General features: G+C 37.6%; 1 pseudogene; it reads left to right on the top strand.

Moving 5' to 3' along the window:
• The first annotated feature begins 259 nt into the window (after positions 1-259).
• Positions 260-2,068, top strand: LOC141099683 (uncharacterized; annotated as a pseudogene).
• Positions 2,069-13,395: the final 11,327 nt, after the last annotated feature.

Below are 13,395 nucleotides of genomic sequence, written 5' to 3'. Positions count from 1 at the left end.
GCGGCTTTCACCTGCGTTTTGACACCTGCGGATTCTTATAATGGAGCAGGTGTAAAACGCTGCGGAATCTGCACAAAGAATTGACATGCTGCAGAAATGAACCCTCAGCGTTTATGCTGCGGATTTTCTGCACCATGTGCACAGCGGTTTTTGTTTTACATTGACTATAATGGTACTGTACAATGCAGGAGAATCTGCTGCGGATCCGCAGGGCCAAATCCACTGCGGATCTACAGTAGAATCCACAACGTGTGCACAGACCCTTACAATAAGATGCTTCAGATTGAAGAGAGAGGAGGGAGGGGTTTGGGTGTGTTTTGGAGTGGGTGTGCTAGGTGCTGGCTTACAGGCCAGTGCAATGCATCATGGAACTTGTAGTATTAGAGCACAGTAAGTTGGGAGAAAGGAAGTTGTCGATTAAGCCCATGAGACCTGGAGCCAGCACTGAAATTGTGCTGCTAGAGCATCATAAAAGGTAATATTGCTAAATTAAAAACAGTGGATGTTTTTAGTGGCACATAATAACAAGATTTATGAAAAAAAATTACAGTAGTGGGCAACTTCTTTAAGTAGAAATGTTCAAAAATATAAAACTCAATGATATTTCATGAAAGAAAATTGTTCTTTGTCTTGGCAGATGACTGTAACAGGAGTTCAAAAGAACAGCTGACATCTTTAATTTTTAAATCTGATGATCTTGAGATCCTACAAGATACAACTGAAGTGATTGCTATTACTCCAGATATACCATCATCCATTCACAGCAAAGATCTGTCATCTGATCCTATGAAACAGGTCCCATCTTCTGATTCATTACTGACTACTAAGGAAACTCAAAGTCACAAAAGAGGCATTAAAAAACAAACTGCTCCTAAAGCAAAAAATTCATTTTCTTGTTCAGATTGCGGGAAATCTTTTAACAACAAATCTCATTTTGTTACACACCAGAGAATGCACACAGGGGAGAAGCCTTTTTCCTGTTCAGAATGTGGGAGATGTTTTGCAGATAAATTACATTTTGCCACTCACCATAGAACTCACACAGGGGAGAAGCCTTTTTCCTGTTCAGAATGTGGGAGATGTTTTGCAGATAAATTACATTTTGCCACTCACCATAGAACTCACACGGGGAAGAAGCCTTTTTCCTGTTCAGAATGTGGGAAATGTTTTAACCAGAAATCAGATTTGGTTAATCATCATAGAACTCACACAGGGGAGAAGCCTTTTTCCTGTTCAGAATGTGGGAAATGTTTTAACCAGAAATCAAATTTGGTTAAACACCAGAGAACTCACACAGGGGAGAAGCCTTTTTCCTGTTCAGATTGTGGGAAATGTTTTAAGCAGAAATCATATTTTGTTAAACACCAGAAAACACACAGGGGAGAAGCCTTTTTCCTGTTCAGAATGTGGGAAATGTTTTAACCAGAAATCAAGTTTGGTTAGACACCAGAGAACTCACACAGGGGAGAAGCCTTTTTCCTGTTCATATTGTGGGAAATGTTTTAACCAGAAATCACATTTTGTTAAACACCAGAGAACTCACACAGGGGAGAAGCCTTTTTCCTGTTCAGAATGTTGGAAATGTTTTAACCAGAAATCAGATTTGGTTGATCACCATAGAATTCACACTGGGGAGAAGCCTTTTTCCTGTTCAGATTGTGGGAAATGTTTTAAGCAGAAATCATATTTTGTTAAACACCAGAGAACTCACAGAAGGGAGAAGCCTTTTTCCTGTTCAGATTGTGGGAAATGTTTTAACCGGAAATCACATTTTGTTAAACATCAGAGAACTCACACAGGGGAGAAGCCTTTTTCCTGTTCAGAATGTGGGAAATGTTTTAACCAGAAATCAAATTTAGTTAAACACCAGAGAATTCACACAGGGGAGAAGCCTTTTTCCTGTTCAGAATGTGGGAAATGTTTTGCAGATAAATCACATTTTGTTACTCACCATAGAACTCACACAGGGGAGAAGCCTTTTTCCTGTTCAGAATGTGGGAAATGTTTTAACCAGAAAGGGGTTCTTGCTAAGCACCAAAGAACTCACACAGGAGAAAAACCTTTTTGATGTTCAGAATGTGGGAAATGTTTTACTCAGATTTCAAGTCTTGTTACACATAAGAGAATTCACACAGCAGAGAAGCCATATTCATGTTCAGAATGTGGGAAATGTTTTAAATGGAAAATAGATCTTGATCGCCATCAAAGATCGCACACAGGAGAGAAGCCTTTTTTCCTGTTCAGAATGTGGGAAATGTTTTAACCGGAAAGCGATTCTTGTTAGACATCAGAGACCTCACACAGACGAGAAGCCATTTTCATTTTCTTAATGTGGGAAATATTTTACTTGGAAATCAACTGTTAATAAACATCATAGATTGTGGGAAATTTTTTAACAAGAAATCTTATTTTGTTACCAGAGAATGCACACAGGGGAGAAGCCTTTTTCCTATTCAGACTGTGGGAAATGTTTTGCAGATAAATCACATTTTGTTACTTACCATACAACTCACACAGGGAAGAAGCCTTTTTCCTCTTCAGAATGTGGGAAATGTTTTAACCAGAAATCAGATTTGGTTAATCACCATAGAACTCACACAGGGGAGAAGCCTTTTTCCTCTTCAGAATGTGGGAAATGTGTTAACCAGAAAGGGGATCTTGTTAAGCACCAAAGAACTCACAGGAGAGAAGCCTTTTTTTGTTCAGAATGTGGGAAATGTTTTAACCAGAAAGGGGATCTTGTTAAACACCAAAGAACTCACACAGGAGAGAAGCCTTTTTCATGTTCAGAATGTGGGAAATGTTTTGCAGATAAATCACATTTTGTTACTCAGCATAGAACTCACACGGGGGAGAAGCCTTTTTCCTGTTCAGATTGTGGGAAATGTTTTAACCAGAAGTCAAATTTGGTTGATCACCAGAGAACTCACATAGGAGAGAAGCTTTTTTCATGTTCAGAATGTGGGAAATGTTTTACTCAGAATTCAAGTCTTGATACACATGAGAGAATTCACACAGCAGAGAAGCCATATCCATGTTCAGAATGTGGGAAATGTTTTAAATGGAAAATAGATCTTGATTGCCATCAAAGAACACACACAGGGAGAAGCCTTTTTACCTGTTCAGAATGTGGGAAATGTTTTAACCGGAAAGCAATTCTCGTTAGACATCAGAGCAGTCACACAGGGGAGAAGCCTTTTTCATTTTCTTAATGTGGGAAATATTTTACTTGGAAATCAACTGTTAATAAACATCAGCGATGTCACATAGGGGAGAAGTCTTTTATGTTCATAATGTTGGAATAGTTTTAACCAAAATAGAATCTTAAATGGGTTGTCTCTTGTCATTCCTCATGTTTGCTGCTAAAAGGATAAAACTAAACTTTATTAGTTCCAAATGTAAAACTATACCCATAATTCACCCCCTTAAGGTTAATCAATAGGTGACTAATAGAAAAAACATGTACCCCAAAGTTCAATGTATAGAGTGAGGTGACGTACAGTACAGACCAAGTTTGGACACACCTCATTCAAAGAGTTTTCTTTATTTTCATGACTATGAAAATTGTGGATTCACTCTGAAGGCATCGAAACTTTGAATTAACACATGTGGAATTATATAATTAACAAAAAAGTGTGAAACAACTGAAAATATGTCTTATATTCTAGGTTCTTCAAAGTAGTCATCTTTTGCTTCGATGACTGCTTTGCACAATCTTGGCGAGCTTCAAGAGGTAGTCACCGGAAATGATCATTCCCATGGACAGAATAGTACATCATACGCGATCAGCCACGTTCACAGAGAAAGTGCGGTTGATCGCAGCCGAGTGTCAACTGATTATCACAACTGGCACTATATGCCAGGAGCAGTCATGGACTGCTCCCGTCATATTAACCCCTGGCACACTGCGATCAAACATGATCGCAGTGTTCCTGTGACATAGGAAAGCATCGCGCAGGGAAGGGGTTCCTTGCATGCTTCCATGAGACCCTCAGACCAATGCAATGTGACCACATTGTTCCTTGAGCCTCCTCCCTACAGGTCCCTGGGTCCAAGATGGCCGCGGGGTCCTGCAGGGAGGTGGCTTGTCAGAAGCCTCGTACACTCTGACACTATATAGTAATGTTATACCCTGGGAAAAAGTGAAAAAGTAAAAAAAAAAATTAACATGTGTAAAAATAATTTTTTAAAAATTCCTAAATAAAGAAAAAAATATTCCTCAATAAATTCATTTCTTTATGTAAATAAAAAAAGTACACATATTTAGTATCGCCATGTCCGTAACGACCCGCTCTATAAAACTCCCACTAATTAACCCCTTTATTGAACCCATTAAAAAAACAAGGCTAAGAATGCTTTATCATCATACCGCCAAGCAAAAAGTGGAATAACATGCGATCAAAAAGATGGATATAAATAAACGCTGAAAACGTCATCTTGTCCTGCAAAAAATGAGCCGCCATACAGTGTCATTAGCAAAAAAAATAAAAGTTATAGCTAGAACATCCCTAGACTGCCTCTTTTATGATGTCACAAATTCAAAGCTATAAGGTATTCCCTCCCAAAAATCAGGCATTCGAAATGCAGAGCCCGTGCTGAAAGGACCCCAGATGCAGGGAGATTTGTGGCTATGCCTCTCCCCACATGGTTAGCCTAAAGACCATTAAGCAACTGTAAGTGTTGATCCCAATGTTAATCCCATTTATATTTGTATTATACATACCTAATGTCTCAAATTTATAACTTTTTTTATCTGTGTAATCACTGCCCCCTTTTGGGGAATAAATGATAACTTTATTAGTCTGTCTTCATGCTCTAAAAACGAACACGTGCCTTTAAGATAATTGCTACTGAATTGGGTTGGCTTCAAACCCCTCTATTAAGTTTATAACTTAATCAGAGAGCTCTGGAGCTGGTGGCAGCAAGGTGTGATCTGGGCCCTGGGTACAGCTGAGAGTGACGGAAGGGGTTTTATAAGCTATTGGGTGGCTGCAGCCAGAGCATTTTATAATTCCCTTGCTGCAGCATGCTGGGTGGCCAGACCTCATTGAAGCAGCCGGCCAGTGACAAATTATCCCAGGTGTAGTTCCCTTGCTGACCTGAGGGTAAGGGGCGCCAGAGAGCTGCGAGTTCCAAAGTGGAACTGAAAAGTTTTGTGAAGTATTGTGGGCAGTGTTGGGACAACCAAAATAACCCCCATGTGATAAATTGTTAGGCTAAGCCTAGCTTGCTGTTTTTTTATCACATGGTGACAGCGGTGGGATAACTAAGATAAGCCCCACTGTGCCTGTGATCGTGTGTCGGCAGTGCATCGCATCCCTCTGTCCGTGACTTAATGGTGTCAGCGGCGGGATCGTGACATCAGCGTACTCAGGACAATAGCACAATAAATTTTGGGGTCTTGTTACCCTTGGGAAAATAAAAATTGGGGGTGAAAAGATCATTTTATCCTAAGTCATATTACAAGACTCGTTAAAGTTTTGATTGTGACTTGCAGGATTGCTACTACCAACAGGTGGCGCTATAGAGTTCAAGTCCTCTTTTTCTCTGAAGAGGCAATTTGCACATTTTTGTTGAAAAATATGATTTTTTAATTTTACGGCTGTACGTAATAAACTTCTGTGAAGCTTTTGGGGGTTCAAAGTACTCACCACACATCTAGATAAGTTCCATGGGGGGTTGTAAAATAATGCTTATCCTGTAAAATACTCAGGACTAGTTACCAGATAAAAATATAGTGGTTTATTTGGATTCTTCCATCAAAGAAAGGTTATTACAGAAAAACAGGTGAATAAAAATAGGTGAAAGAGATATTGTCCATTAGATCATGCTCTGAGATCCCACATGGCAAAAGTAACATGTATTCTTCTTCTCTCCGGGATCCTGAATAGCAAATAGCTGCTGTGTCTCAGTTCGGCTTCTCACATAGTCGTCAAGTAATATACCAGCTGTTATGTCATGTCATGGCCCAACACAGGCGACATCTTCGTGTCTGTCTCTCATGATGGTGAGGGAAGAAGACAGCGGCCTCTACAGTTAACCATGAATTATATACGTCTCTTGAAGCACGTGATCTCGGTATATATGGAGTTTGACATTTACCTCAAGGCTAAACTTAAATATGTAGTGAGCTGACATTTACAACTTGCTAAAATAGCACATGCAATGGAAGGCAATGTCCCATACAGAACATATAAGAATACAACTCCATAACTAATATAAATCCATAACTAATAATATTTAACAATTCCCCCTTTTGAGGGAGACAGACATTAATTGGAACCCTCAAAATATAATGAGATCTTTTTTCTTCTTTTCTTCTTCTTTGACAAAATAATTTAATATCAATAATAATAATAATAATAATAATAATAATAATAATAATAATAATAATATCAGATTACCGTTATAAGTACTCAATGACATAATTGATGTGAATTCATGTTATGGTAAGCCGTGAACAATATTCATATAAAATATGTATAATTATACTTCCCTAAGTCTAAATTGAAGTATCTCAGGTCCAGTCATCATCTGGTGTCATCTGGTCTTCATTTTGATGTCTTCTGTCTTCTTCTTGGTTCTTTTAAAAATACAGTTTTTCTCTAGCATATAGATGTTGTAGAAATCGTGTTGTATATAAAATCAAAGTCTATAGATGAAATGCAGCTTTAATATCTGTGCAGTGTCATCTTTAAAAACCTGGGCTTACATTGGCTCGCCTTGGATATTCTGGAATCCTCCATCGGTACTGGTCTTTGAACAGGTGTGACGTCTTTGGTCAGCAAAGCAAGGGTTAAAATGACTCTTCCTTGCTAAAAATAGCACCATAACCAGTCCTTGTCCTAATGCACAGGACATATGTCAGGGTTAATTACCTTCATTGTTCACCAGCTTTACATTGAAGCTTTACAGGTGATTGAAAACCTCTGGAACTTGGTAAGAACGTGATAACACAGTTCATCTCAGCATCATAGGATCATCGTCCTCTGGTTGTCAGGTTAGACACTTTAATTGTGACTGTCGGTGGTGGATACTGCACTTGTGACTGTCGGTGGTGGATACTGCACTTGTGACTGTCAGTGGTGGATACTGCACTTGTAATTAACACAGTTACTCAGTAATCATAGCTTTGTTACCTTCTGGGACTTCTGGATCGCGGCATTCTTCTTCTTGCAACTGATAAGAATCAATGAAGTTTAGAAATATGAAAAGTCTTTATTAACGTAATTTCAGTATCTTGCTTGAAGTCTTCATTCCCTATTCTATACCAAATCTGGTAATTTTCCTATCCTATAATATCACAGCGTACCATAGCAATCAGTAATATCCATATAATTATTATCAGAATTTGTACCGTATATGGATTTCAATATTTGAAATAATAAACCAATAATAAGTGATAATACATTATTATCCATTTTTTTCATGTGATAGAACATTTTTATGTCATAGGTGTAATTACCTTTTTCAACCCATAGGTGTCACTGTGTTTTATGTAACCAGTGTTTTCATCTTTATTAATAAGGAATATATTTATTATACTAATAATATGTAGGAATGTAAAGCCATGAACCAAAATAAGAATATATGAGTGAGCGAATGAATGAATAAAAGAATTGTTGCATATAACTCAGAAGTGAAACATTTTCCTTAGTAAAAGAACCATATAATTGCTATATTTAATGAAGCAATATTCTCAGTAGATATTACTTTACTAAATATTGGTGAAAGAATTAAAAATAATGAAAAATAAGAATAAAAATAAAAATAAGAATAAGGCCTTTATGTTGATGCAGAGTAGTTATGTCTTCAGTAACATATACCCTTAATATTTCCATGATCTGGATTATTTCATAATTGTCATAAGCTTGTGTTACCAAAATATTCAAATTATGCAACTTTGCATGTAATTCCTCTTAGTGTAAAGAAATGACTCTTTATAATACTTGTTATTATACCCAATACTTATACCATTGTACCTTATTAATATTTTTTTCTATTAAAATGTGTGAAGAAGAGGTATTCATCAAATGTGATGATGTAGTCAGGATCAAAAACATATTTTCCCCCTTAATACCAAAAAATATTGTTCTATGAAATAATTCATTTATCAAAACCAAAATTAAAAATAATTCATGTATAAATTATGTGAATTTATACTTGCTTATACCATTATTTGTCTGAAGATGTGTAACCATTAAAATTAATTTGAATATCATAAAATTATCCTTTGGAAAAATTAATTTAAATGTAGATTTTCTTCATAAACCATTTTGATGTGCGATTGCACTTATCCACAATTAACTAAATCAAGAAATAATAATTACTATAGAAATACAGAAATATATGTTGTATAGATAATATTTCATTATATATCCTAATATTCTAATAATTTAAATGATCTGCATATTTCTCCTAAAGATAAAAGCTTTGGGGTTTTTTTTTTTTTTTTTTTTCCTCATTCAGAATCCTGAGGCCTCATACAAACGTATCACATCACTCGCTCAGCAGCTGCTCATACACTCAGTCACTGTCATTCAGACTGTGTCACATATTTAAGTTTAAACCAAATACCTCACATACGAAGGTGTCATGAATACACGTATTTTAACCCAAATTATCCTAATTATCAATGCATTGTAAACTATTTAAAATTTAGTCTTAATATTTCTTTGAATATTCCCCAAATACTCATGACATAAATATATATTGTATAGCTATACTTGACATTTAGGCCTGGAAAAAAATTCCATTGCTTTGCAAAAGTTGAGACCCCCTTAAAAATTCTTTCCCTAAGGAACAGGGACATAGTATACTGGTATACTTGTATTATTAGAACAAGGTTCAAATTTCCCCTGCTGTGGTTGTCATTCAAGCCATGCAGAAAAGCACACACCCAGAACATATTTTAGAATGCAGTTAGTTATTTCCTTTTAAGGGTTAGATATAAAATCATGCAATTATTGCAACTTCCAGTGTAAATAAAGGCATAAATCCTTGTAAGAGAATTTTTCCCGATTAAGTCCTGCTTTGAAATGAAAATTCTAAGGAAACATAAAAGATAAGGTTAATATCATATTCATATTCTAAATATTATTACTGATGTAGATTTTAATTTTCATTAAAAAAATACAGTTCTACTATTTCTACTTCTACAAACACTCTATATATACTGTATGACTATGTATATATCCACAAACCATAAAACTACAGGATTATACTCTATAAAATAATTACATATAACTCACTAATTGTATAACACTGTTACACAAAATATATATATAATTACTTTTTCTAGCCAATTCCTACACCCATACTTATTTCTCTGCAAAAAATATCCTGAAAGGTTCTTGCCATTTTAAAGCTGATAGATTCTTGGAGCAGAGTATTCAGTTTACAGGCCATGATGTCACTCACCACCTGTTTCTGTCTGTCAGATTCGGCCATCTTGGTTACAGAAAGAAGATCAAAACTCATCATTTTTCTTAATTCAATTTGTGTCTTTTCGGTGTTCCTTTGCATCATTCCATATGGCTTATAACAAACATGTGATCTCCTCTGTTCTTCATATATTTGATTTTGGGGAAAACTCATTTTAGAAGGTTTTGCTAATACAAGCTTCTGATAAGATTTTACTCTGCCTGTCTTTACAAAATTAGCACAATTTACTTTCCTTTCACGATTCTCGTGTTTTCTGGCAAAATCAAGAGATTGCGCACATTCAAACAAAGAATCTTTTTGTGACGCAATAACACGAGATGCAGGATTTAGAAACCAAAATTTGCTTACAAAACTCCTTATGAGGGACGGTGTTTTGACATTCTCACTCAGCATTTTGTACAAACGTTCATATATGGACATGAACGTAAAAGTACATTCCTTCCGACCAATCCTTAATTTTTGAAGAATATCAATATCTGGATGATTTTCATTTGATGAACAAAAAATGAGAATTTTTAATCTGTCTTTATCAGTTAAATTCTCATGTGTTTCACCAGATAACTTTAAAGACAATCTCCTAGCAAAATTTACAGGGATCCACATTTTGAACAACTGATTCTTCTCCTCGTTAGATAAATCAAATTTGTCAACACAACTTTCAAAAACCTCAGAGTTTCTACAAACATGCATTTTGTTGTCATATGCAGGTATTATTTTGCATATCTGTAGCAAACTTTTCCTTCGGATTTGGGCCTGTGAGTTGTCTATTTTTAGTGGTACGTCTTTCCCTTGTACGTCCTCTACGTCAGTTCTGAACTCTCCTCCTACTTCTCCATCTTGTTCCACGTCTGCAAGGTCACCTTCAATGGCCGCTACAGACACTTGATTATAGTCAATCTCGAGAACATCACAACAATCATTTTTGGATTTCTCTGACACAGATCTATGAAATATATCTACCATCTGTAGAATATTTTTTAATCTCTCTCTTTCTCTATTGAAAAACTTAGAATCTAACCTCTGATTCTCGAGTTCACACTCGGCATATAAACTTAACCATAAAACTTCTGAATTAGAATTGTCTACAGACTTAAATTTCAATTTACTCTGCTTAGCAAGACAATTAATGACATCCATTTTATCTTACCTTGAAATGTCTCAGCTTGTTCCTTTGATGGACAACGCTGGGTTCCTGTTGTCTTGGTTTCAGCACATCTGGCACTTTGGCACTTGTAGTACTTCTCAATCTATCTGGCAATTCTTACTTCTAGGTTCTGTGTGATTCTTGTAAGTAGTGGAATTCCCGATAACTTGCACATATGATTTGACGTTAGCAAAGTCCAATCCCCCGTGTGGGCAAGTTGAGGGAAATCCGCAAAAAAGTACAAAAATTCAGATCTGGCTGGCTCTCCAATGTAAAATAATGCATATCCTGTAAAATACTCAGGACTAGTTACCAGATAAAAATATAGTGGTTTATTTGGATTCTTCCATCAAAGAAAGGTTATTACAGAAAAACAGGTGAATAAAAAATAAGTGAAAGAGATATTGTCCATTGTTCATAGCAAAGCAGCATGTATTCTTCTTTCTCTCCGGGATCTCACATGGCAAATGGCGTCTGTCTCTCAGTTCGGCTTCTTCGTAGTCAAGTAACATACCAGCTGTTGAGTTATGTCATCTTGCGTCTGTGTCTCATGATGGTGAGGGAAGAAGAGCGACCTCTACAGTTAGCCATGAATTATATACGTCTCCTAAAGCACGTGGTCTCTACATATATGGAGTTTGACATTTACCTCAAGGCTAAACTTAAAAATAGCCTATGTCATGTAAGCTAAAGCATTCTACAGAACTGGGTGTAATAAGAAATATTTAACGAATTATTAATATTTAACAGAGGCTGTTACATCACCCATATGCTGTTCACTTTGGGGACCCGATTGACTGCAGACAGAGGCTGGAAGCAACTTTAACAACTCAGCTTTATTCTCTTCAGGGCACAGCATATCCACTATGGCTACAGGACTCTTTACTCGGTAACAGCAATACATCTTCATCTACAGCAGTACGTCACTTCTTCCTTCACTTCACACATAAGCACCACACAGGCAAGCTGACACGTCACATGGAGCACGATGAACACGGAACTCTTCCCTTCTTCCAGAGCCCGACTTCAGCCCACAAAGGTACCCGACTTTTCTGTTACAGCTCACACCCTAAAGGCACTGTTGCTCCTGTTCGTGTCCTAGATTCACAGCTCACTAAACTCTCCACAAAGCTCCCGTACTCCAGCTGCTACTCCCACAGACCTCCCTGGCTTGCAATTCTCCAGACACGGGCTGGACTCAATAGACTGGCTTGGGTTGTCACTTCAGCTCTTCCTTGCTAGCTGACTTGACCGACGAGACTCCTTCTTCTGTCTCGCTAGCCTTACAGTCCCCAGTCCCTGACTGCAAGGCCTCCAACACCACAACGTGCCAGGTAATGCTGTAGGCACTCTGCTGTTCTTCACTCTCCTCCTGTCCTGTTCGCTTCCCCCAGCTCGACTAACTCTTGGAGGGAAATCTATCTCCATTCCTCCTGTCTAGCCACTCCTCTAAGTTAACCCCTAAGCAGTCTTCTCACTAGTTGAGCTCAGTGCCCCCATCTAGTGGCCCTTTTCTAATATTCTAATATAACACCTATCTAACTATTGTTGTGTGGACGCAAACACACACACACAACATACATACATACAGATAATACACATTAGGCGGGGGTCACACTGGCGAGGAATACGGCCGAGTGAGAGGCGCTAAAAGCACGCATTACACACGGACCAATGATTCTCTATGGGGTTCCTCGCACCAGCCGTATATTTCTCATCTGTATTCTACGCTCTGTGCCACTCGCAGCATGCTGCGATTGTCAGCGTACTACGCCTGTAATACGCCAATGCAAGTCTATGGGCGCGCAAAAAATACGGATTACACACGGACCACACATGTGACTTGTGAGAAATACGCACCCGGTGTCTTTTAGCAAAGCCGGCAATTCAGTGCGCTATACAGTAAACTCACACTGACAGGTTTAATAAAGAAACAAAAGAATAGATATAGACACATAGAATACATATATCTATATATACATACATTCTATGTGTATATATCTATTCTTTGGTTTATGTTATAAACCCTGTCATAGGGCTCCATTATATGTCCATTTTGCAAGGCGGCGAGAAAATCTCACCATACGGATGCCATACGGATTACATACGGATGCTGACATGCGCAAAATACGCGACCACACCTTGATTACGGATGACATACGGAGCACTATTTAGGGGTCATTCATCCGTATTACGCCTGTAAACTACTGACCGCATTTTGCGTCGGTTAGTGTTACCCCGGCCTTAATGTTACTATTTACAGGGCGAGGCCCTTGATCTCATTACAATTAATGCATCAACCCCCATGCACATTAGAGCAAAATCGGCCAAAACCATCTTTTTTTTTTTTTTTTACGGTCCTGACCTGAGGCCCACTGACATCCTCAAATAGATAGTGTACGGAGAAAGAAGGATCGGGCATGTTGTGTCTTAACACCTGATCTATTTGCTCTTAGAAAAGTTAGTCCACCAGTGGCCAAACTACGTATATATGTGTAAGGGAGGTCAGTAGGAATAAAGGTATATGGCAACCTTTAGCCATAAATGAAGGATGGACCAAATAAGTGGTCATAAACTTGTAAATAACTCATGAAAGAATAAAGTTACATTAAAACCAAGCACACCATTGTTTTTCTTGTGAAATTCTCAATAAGTTTGATGTGTCACATGACCCTCTTCCCATTGGAAAAAATAAAGTTGGATCCAAAATGACCGACTTCAAAATTGCCGCCATGGTCAACATCCATCTTGAAAAGTTTCCCCCTTCCCATATACTAATGTGCCCCAGAAAGGAAGTTGATATCACC

Source organism: Dendrobates tinctorius, unplaced genomic scaffold, assembly GCF_039654945.1.
Source record: "Dendrobates tinctorius isolate UK_male_01 unplaced genomic scaffold, ASM3965494v1 ptg000101l, whole genome shotgun sequence".
NCBI lineage: Eukaryota > Metazoa > Chordata > Amphibia > Anura > Dendrobatidae > Dendrobates > Dendrobates tinctorius.
Note: the sequence above shows the minus strand (reverse complement) of the source record. Positions and strands in the feature narration are given on the sequence as shown.